At 37.0% G+C, this 8206-nt stretch overlaps 1 long non-coding RNA gene across 1 annotated transcript; it reads right to left on the bottom strand.

The window, feature by feature from the left end:
- Positions 1-621: 621 nt before the first annotated feature.
- Positions 622-2536, bottom strand: LOC118487374. The gene is made up of 3 exons (XR_004881668.1): positions 2163-2536; positions 807-1063; positions 622-710 (listed from the first exon to the last, which is right to left on the bottom strand). It is a non-coding gene; the product is annotated as an uncharacterized LOC118487374 (long non-coding RNA).
- Between the last annotated feature and the right edge of the window lie 5670 nt (positions 2537-8206).

The following is an 8206-nucleotide window of genomic DNA, read 5'->3' as shown; positions in this document are numbered from 1 at the left end:
TACTATTTATGCAATAATTTAAAACGTGCACCTGATAATGCTTGCCCTAACGGGCTTCTCTTGCCATTAGCCTTGTTCGCGGACGTTACGCGATTTAGTCCTTGATGGGCATGTTCCTCTTGTCATGCCTCGGACTGTTCCTCTATCACATCCTGCATTTGTTTGACCTTTGTCATCTTTAAATGTAAGTGTCCTTCAATCAAGACATTCACAAAGTTAGTAATGTCAACTTTACTAAATGCCCGTATCATAGTACAAGGCTTTTGTACTATATGTGTCAACGCACGAAATGTTGTTAACCATATCTATCATTTAATTTGGGGTAACGTGTATTTCACGATAACCCTATGTGTTGTTTACAACACTTTAATACGCTAAACGATTAACATACATACACTTACCGGATTTGCGATCAAGCCTCGAACCGAACACATTTGTCAACCACCTTGAGCTCTGATTACCAACTTGTAACACCCTAGTTACTATTAAGCGATTTTATGTGTAATACCAACAATTAGTATGTGTAATTAAGTTTACATATACTATGAAAATACGAGTTTATTAAAACTTTTACAAATCATAAGTTATTCAACATAAGTGATCGAATTTGTCGTTTAAAACTTTACGACGAGGAAATGTGCGGAAGCATGTATCTTTATCGTGTTCGGTCCTTCGATGAGCTTGATCGTCTTCCGGCATCCAAAAAGAACCTACATTTCATCAACATGAAATGCTTTAGCCATACGGGAATTTTAATAAGTCTAAACAAATCCGGTAATAATAATGGAAGGAAAAAGAATCCCAACGTTAAACTTTTGATCTCAAAACATGGATTTCCAACTGGCCTCCACCGTAACTTACGGTGGCACCGTAAGTTACGGTGGCCCCTGGTGTGACATGCCCCTACCGTAAATCAGTAGGGGGCTGCCGTAAAGCCTTCAGCTCCACCGTAACTTACGGTGGCACCGTAAGTTACGGTGGCCCCTGCTTTCCAGCTTTCCTATTTTGCCGTTTATTTGCACGAAAACTTTCGTATCTTTCAAACCGCTTATCCCATCTTCACCTACGGTCAAAACCATGTAAATAACTAGTTTTGACACTTTAATAATCGAGTATAAACAAGTTCCGTGCTTAACGTAACAAAACAAGAAATTATTTTTGTTTTGTTTTCAGCCCCTTCACCCGGCCGTGTCAAAAAGTCACCCGGCCGTGTCAGTTAACATATATTTTTCACAGCCCAGCCACCCGGCCGTGTCAAAAAGTCACCCGCCCGTGTCAACTCTGCAAGTCTATTTTTCATTAGTTCTTACCGAAACGGACATAACTCTCTCGTTTTTAATCCGTTTTACACGATTCTTTTTCCTACGCGTCCGTAATTTAATTCTCCATCATATGGAGTTAAAATCCGACATCCGGATTAACAAAAATTTAAGACTTTTAAGTCTTCGGCTTATTACCATTTTTACCAAATTTTGACCCGTTCGCGATTTTATCACACAAACATGTTTACTTGATCCATAAACTCATGGAATCATAATTTCAATATTTCCTATCAAATAATTCATAGATCATGGGTTTCTTACTTAGTTAGAACCCGTTTACGTTCAAGTGCTTATTTTGACCCGTTAAGGGTATTTAAGCACTTTAAAGCTTAAAGTCGCTTTCATTCATTTCTAGCGTTATATACAACATTTTTATCAAGTAATCTTCCACCACAACTATAATTGTGGTGGACTTAATGAGATGATCTATATAATCCGAGTTTTTCTCGTCCGATTGCTAATTTACGGCAAAGACTCATATAGAGTTATTTGACCGAAAGTTTACATCTTTCGCTTCTTGCACTTATTTCAATTATTTATTTGATCATAAAACTCGTTTCAAAACTACCTTTAAAGGTTGTTTATTCGAATTAGCCAACTAGGGCGTTTTAGTCAATTTTAGTCATTCTTTTACGACGAAGGACTATTAGTGCTTGTTTGAACCCCAAATCCGACCTTTTAACCATATTCTTGTTTAGAAACCAATATGTTTCTAAAACACCTTAATCATAACTCAACTTATTCGGTTTACCTAAAAGATAACCGGATATCTTATTTTAACCTCGTCTAACTATTATAAAACTCCAAGCTCTACATGATGAGTTGTATTATTATACATACCTGGCTCGGATCAATATATTGACCCATTTCAATACATTTCCTTAGTGGTTGCTAAGCGATAGCGATGTAAGCATCCATGTGCTATTTATTTCCTAAAATCATGCATCTTGACAACCCATTAGTCGATATTGTCAAAGGGTGATAATTTCACCTTTTGACCCGTTTGGCCGAATTGACCGATTATATTAGCGAGATGATATTTATTACCACCTCGTAAATATATGTATGACTCGCTCCGATTTACACCGTGCGGTCACTTACTTATAATTCCATTTCTTAACACTTTTTAGCCTACTATGGCTTACGTCATAAATTATCTTTTTCGTAATACGACAAAAGGATATTATGAAATATATGACTAGTGTAAGATATACTTACCTTGCATCCGAATTGTGCTTTTCCCGTCATTCTTACTTCGTTTGACCCGCTTTGTTCCCAAGCTCTCCCCTAGTTTGTTGATCGTCAAACTATCATTGTAATTGTAAGATGGTTAGATTAGTCATAAACATTTACGACTATTCCATCCTACTCTTCTTATATCGAATTTACCATCCGATCATACTCTTGGTCGATTTGACTTTTTTTAAAGTCAATCGACTTATCAACTTATTCATTGCACATTTTCACTCTAATTTCAAACACCTTAGTTTTCATTTAGGCATTTTAACAAACACCTAACGTGCATACATTGTTTTTACACATTTTACAACTAGGTAACATGATTTCAAGCATCTATATCACGATCTTAACATCAATTCCTCTATATCATATAACAACCCATTTCATGGTAAATATGATTTATGTACCCAAACACCTAAATGGTTCAAGTACTTTGTCTTACTAACTAATATGATGATTCTAATCACAAGTTTGACACTAACATCATCATATCATAAAAACCCATCTCAAGTCATGTATGTTAAACACTCAAACTTGCAATTTGTTCAAGTATCTTGTTTCTACTAGCAACTATGATGATTTTAAACATGTGTAAACCATCATCTTCACTACATAATCCAAACCCACTTAGCACAAAATAGGTTAATCATCAAATCCCTAGTTTTGACAACAATTCATCAAGCTTTCTACTAGGGTTTGTTTCTAGACTAAGATATAATCACAACAACACTCATGGATTCAACATTCATTCCAGAATTTCGATTTTGATTATTCATCATAATCTCAAAGTGTCACCAAATCGTAAAATTCGACATACCTTGTAATCCCCATGACTAGGTGATCATGAATTCGTGTTCATGCATCTGATTTGAGCTAGTTCTGCCCTTCAATTTGGTGATTCTTGGCACTTTAGGGTTTTGAGCAAGAGAGCCTTCCTGGCTCTGGTTAAAATCGCAAACATACATACACGTATGTGTGTGTTTTATTTATTTATTTTGTTTTGATAAAAACTTATCTCATTTGCCCAGGTTTAATCCCTCAATTTACCCAAGTTATTTAAAAGGTTATCAATTTCTTATTTCTTTTATTGTTTTAACAACACTTAACCAACTAGGTTGATATCCCTAGTTACTTAATAGGTTTGGAGAAGTCATAACCCGTAGTATTTCTAAGTCCCGTTAACCCGTCGGGCTTTATATACGCTTTGTTTTCTCAAAGCGTTTATTCTCTTTCTAATTTTATTAACATAAAATTATTTATTAAAATCCTAAGTTTTCACCGGGTTAGTTTTACCACTAACGGTATTTTACCCGTTCCTAGTATTAACGGGGTTTAATTACCAAACCCGTTTTCGGGGTGTTACACCGAGGGCGGTTGCTGCTCTGGCGGCGGTGGTGGCGGTGGAGTGACCGCTACAAAACGTGAATCCTCCGAGGGATCCTGCTGCTGCTGCTGAGACGGGTTGTAAGAGGGAGTAAACACCCAGTCGTATTGGGCAAACCTTGCCTCATAGCTGCCAGGACCACAATAAGGTGATCCATGAAAAGATGACCCATCCGAAATCTCGATGGGGTGAGTCGGTGTCCCAGATGGTGGTTCGGTGGGATCCGGGTCATCATCCATCTCCATGTCCTGAGCTTCAGGGAAATGGTCTTCTTTAAGCCTATTGGTGCTTGCACTTGGTTCGCCGGGTTGAATCGGCTCTGGAAGAATGGGGTCGGGTCTTCAAAGGCGCGGTGTGACCCCGACCGCTGCAGTGGTAGGTAAGAGTGGCGAGAATGATCAGACTCGTTGCCTTGATGGAGTCCGAAGGAATCATGGTACGAAGGCGAAGAGCTCAGCGAGACCGAACGCCTCGCGGGCTCTAAGTAAGTCCTCCAGTCTTCCTGGGGACTAGTGCTCATTGTTACTGATGGATTTCGCCGGTGAGAAGGCCCGGCTTCATGATCATGGCTGGCGAATGGCGCCTTGCCTTGTCCTCCTCTTCTTCGTGGCGGCATTTCTTGATCCTGTCAAAACATCAAAAGAAACAACCAAGAAAACAATAAAGGACAAAATAAAAGATTAGGACTAGTCCTAAGTCCTTTGCCTAGACTCGGAAGTCAAGGAATGTGCAACTGTGTCATTGAGATTAAACACAAAAGGCTAGTGTTTAATTCACTCAATGTTGGCTCTGATACCAACCTGTCACACCCCGATATTTCCACGTATTACTGGTGGGCCCGGTGGGGAGTATCGTGACGTAGTTGATATCATCATAGTCAATAATCACAGTTTAATGCACAGTGGAAGCTAAAGATAATAACATTACAAACCGAATGAAAGTAATATCAATTATTACAAAAACGGTTGTAAGGGATCCACAGGCGGATCAAAGTTAAAAGGAACATTGTTCAACAGATTTATAAACATCTAAGCTTGCAAGACTCTTTATTGATGCTAGGAGTAGCCAGCCTATTCCGCCTAGTACCTGCACTTTAGCCTTTTTGGAAAATACGTCAGTTTACACAGGTAAATACAATTAACCGACTCTTTTGAAAAGTGTTTAACAAAATTGATTTGAAATGCACAAGGCACAAATAATCTTTTATAACTTGGGATAATTATTTAAAAATAAACTTGTTAAAGAATTACATGTTTATTATACGTTCAGTAGCCCGGGCTGAATACCGGGTTAAAGATTAATAGACACACCACATAATATATCCTGCTATGAGTTATTCTCGAACAGGCAGGTATATTATTTTACATACGCACCGGTAGGTGTATGCCTACACCCCGTGCTTAAGTCGTGGCCATTTCAATGAATGAGCCGAGGATATCCAGGACATGGTCATTAACCCCCCAAAGGCTTAAAACAAACAAAACATATTAAACGGGTTATCTCAATGATTTAACCTTCATACGATTAAAAATTCAATACCCGAACAAGCGGTACTTTATATACCGTACCCCAAGCCCGTATAAGGGAAAATAAGTTAAAAGTATTTACCTGAGCAAATTATACAAATTTATCCCAGCCGTACAAATCAGCAAGTGCAAGTATCTTTTACTGCTCTCCTAAATCTGGAACGAAGGTTTTAATTAACCTATTAGATTCCTAACGGGTCTTACTTAAGTCTAAACTTAGACTGGTTAGTTTTAAAGAAAGGTATACGGTTCAAAACACATGATTAAGCGAAGACCGGGATAGAATGTGATTTAGACCTGAAAAGTTTGAAGACTTGTATAGTATGGGTAAACTAAACACATTCTGGATTTTGAGATAAAAATGATAAGGTTTGACCCGTTTCGGTTAATTTATGCAAACTAGTTACGTAAACCGCACCGAACGCGAAAAATGCATAACGGGTAAACAAATGAGTCATGAACAGGTTTCCTAAGTTAATATGCCTTAAAATATGTTGTGATATCAGTAGGATACCTTCCATTATGCCCAAAACGAATTTAAACTCAAATTAAGCCTCGTAGGGGTATTTTGGTCATTTTAAAGGTTATAAAAAAGATTAAATATTAATCTGAGGTTCAGGTCTGAAATGATCAGTAAAATATTTAATTTAATAAGTTATATTAGTAGGGTGTTGTATATATGTGAAATTTATCATTCATAACCAAACTATGCACCGTAGGGGCATTTTGGTAATTTCACATAAGCTTTGAAGGTCAAATTTGGAAATCTGAGTTCAAAACTTTTGTTTACTGTTAAAGTATAAAAATTTACTTAAAACATCAGTAGGTATTAAGTCTTATATGTCAAAAATAGTTTTAATCCATACTATGCGTTTAAAACGTGTAAAAAGTCGGTTTTAAGTGATTTCCAGGTTATATAAGGAAAGCTGAGATTTTTATTAGTCCAGAAGGCTTAAAATATTTTATTTAACATATAAAGTCAGTAGCAAAAGGTTTGGTATCAAAATGTTTTGTAAAACTCATTTTATTAGCAAAAAGGGTATAATCGACAATTACCGAATCAAAGCAAGAACCCTATGTTATGATAGTTTTAAAAATAATTAAAAATCTTCAAAAATCCCAAAATATTATATTACATCAGTGGGTAAAAGATTTGGTGTCAAAATTCGGGTTTAAATAGGCTTTATACCAAATATGCCTAATAAAAAGCTTTCAAATTACGATATTGAGCATAACTCCTAATTTAGACCTCAAACAAATGTAAAATTTTTAGGACAAGTTTATAAATGAGTAATAAAGGTTTTTGTCCTTTCACATTTTCAAAAATCACGTTTTAAGGTCAAAAGGGCATAATGGTCAACATTTAAGCAATTAACGGAAACATGCAAATGAATCAGATTAATTAGGAACCAAGTTGTATAACCTCAAAGGGTTATACTAACCTATAACCTGGTCCTAATGGAACTCTAAGGCATGTCTAAACTAAACTAAATCGGGTCAGAACTGAAAGTCAAAGCAAAAGTCTACTTTTGCGACTTTCAGTTCCGAACCGAGCCTAAACTCAAAATTGTCGGGTTGAACATGTTTAGACATGTTCTTACATTAATTACCAAGTTATATAAGTGTTAAAACAGGTTTCATAGCTTCTACATTGTTAATTATGAGTTTATTTGCAAAATAGCTTTCTGTTGACTTTTTATAATTAAGTTTGACCCGACAATTGACCTAGTTAGAGTGGAAATCTGTAGGATCGTTGTGACGACCAAACGAGTCGTTCAGAAGAGTTTTTGATCAAAACGAGAGGCGGAAACAGACGTTTTGATGTTGAATCAGCTTGTAATGCACTTAGAATCACTTAAATTGTCTCTTGTATTGATATGAAAGCTTTACACGACCTGGAGACACTTTGGCAGAGCTTCGCTACCGGAATCCAAAGTTACAAATGAAATCTCAAGTCCTCTATATATAGGCATTCCATTCCGCACGAAATGGTACAAGTCCATTTCGCACAAAATGGTACAAGTTCATTTCGCACGAAATGGTCCATTTCGTGTGAAAATGCCATTTCGTGTGAAAATGCCATTTCGTGTGAAAATGCCATTTCGCGAGAACATGCCTATTCTTTCAAACTACATGACTTGATCTATTCAATCTATTACAAGACTCGATACAAGACAAAGTCGACAGACATATGCACCAACAGACCCCCCCCCCGGATGTTGACGAAGTCTTCGTGTCGAGTCTTCAGTTTGAAGAGTCTTCAGTCTTCACTCTCTTTCCAAAGTGTCTGACATTGTAAGCATCCTCAATCTTCTCTCTTCTCTTTATCAGCTTCTGCAGCTAACCTCCCCCTTGGATGTTGATCTAATAATATTCAATCTCCTTATTCTTTCACTCATCAGCAACATCAGCTTCTGTCTTGATCACAGTTCCATAATCAGAAACTGGCTCTATTGTCTTCAGACTCCCCTTTGCTAGTAGACTCCCCCTTAAATTGTTCCGGGATCGCAATCTGACATAGCACTTTCATAGGTTCAAGAACAATTCCTGGCTCTCCGTGGCAACAGGATCAAACACGGGGATCTGCACAAATCTCTACCCAACACATAAGTTTTTTACAATTATTAAAATTTACAATTTTAATATCTACTAACCACTTGTAATTGAAACATACAAATTTGGTATTTCATTAAAATCATTTCACATTTCAAACACACTCTCCCAACCCAGTTGTC

Source organism: Helianthus annuus, chromosome 2, assembly GCF_002127325.2.
Source record: "Helianthus annuus cultivar XRQ/B chromosome 2, HanXRQr2.0-SUNRISE, whole genome shotgun sequence".
Classification (NCBI taxonomy): Eukaryota; Viridiplantae; Streptophyta; class Magnoliopsida; order Asterales; family Asteraceae; genus Helianthus; species Helianthus annuus.
This window is presented reverse-complemented; position numbering and strand designations above follow the sequence as displayed.